The sequence below is a fragment of the Mus pahari genome, unplaced genomic scaffold, assembly GCF_900095145.1.
Source record: "Mus pahari unplaced genomic scaffold, PAHARI_EIJ_v1.1 scaffold_11988_1, whole genome shotgun sequence".
Classification (NCBI taxonomy): domain Eukaryota; kingdom Metazoa; phylum Chordata; class Mammalia; order Rodentia; family Muridae; genus Mus; species Mus pahari.
Window position 1 is genome coordinate 1,596 of NW_018391767.1, and position 1,286 is coordinate 2,881.

Genomic DNA, 1,286 nt, shown 5'->3' on the forward strand with positions numbered 1-1,286 from the left:
GAAGTAGAGAAAAAGAAAGGATATGAGGATATGGGGGAAGTGCATCTGTGTAGAAATGGTTCTTTGTAGCAAATCCAGTCTGCACTGTCAGGATATCAGCAGTTCAGTTCACAAGAATCAGCAATGGCATTGGATGCAGAAGAAGCCAGGAGGCTCAGCTGTTTGCTGTTGAGAAGGTGTTCCTTGGGGGCAATTTCAATCTCCAATTGTCAGGATACCAGCAGTCCAGGTCTGCAGTGTCAGGATAGCAAACCCGAATCATCAGCTGTGGCCTGACCCAGCAGAAACTGCCAGGCCTCCACCAAATTGGCATGAGTCAGCAAGAATGACCAGGAGAAGTTCTCTGCCCTGACTCTCTCAACAAAGATCAGAGCCGATAAAGACTTGAGACCAGTGTAGCATTGCAAAGCCTGCTATGCAAGCCTGCCATCACAGTCCATTGTGTCCTATTATACTCCCCCCAAACATCACATGTCCTCACAAGAGTCTTGCCTTCTGTGAATCTTGACTCAGCAAAACACCATGTAAGTCTCTCCACTTGAGTCTGTGTCAGCTCACATATCCAGAGACTTCCACTTCACTCTGCCAATCATCCCACTGCAGAAGCCGCAAGAAGTCACCAGAGCATCACCAGAAGGTTTTGGTGCTTTTCTCTCTATGGAGTCATGAGAAACGATGACCAATAAACAATGGTAAGGCTTGTCAATACCATGCAGCCTCATCTGCTGTCTGTTGGGACTTATTTATATTCCTTCTAAACACCATGTGTCCTTATCGTGTCTGCTTTAGCAAAACATCATTTGACAGAACTGACTTTCCAAAGAAACCAGAAGTTTCCACTTCAAGAACAGTGATGTTTCTCTCTCCTGTAACTTCGGTACCGCCCCCTGAAACTTTCTTTTTTAAGATTTATTTATTATTTTATGTGTGTANATCGCTGTCTTTAGAAACAGCAGAAGAGAGCATCAGATCTTATTACAGATGATTGTGAGCCACCATGTGGGTGCTGGGAATTGCACTCAGGACGTCTGGAAGAGCAGTCAGTGTTTTTAATCACTGTGCCATCTCTCCATCTCTCCCCTCCACACCAAAATGTTTATCCCCCTCTATTATCTTCTCTATTAACAGCTTGTGTTCTGGAGTGAACTCCCTGAACTCGCTTGATCTCTATTCCCAGCTCAGTGAACCTGTTTCTTGCAGCCCTGACTTGGGCATCTGGATCAATGTTCAGCATAGTCTGTCTTAAGGCTCTGTGCATAGGCCTGTTGTTGCTCTGCATTGTGGAT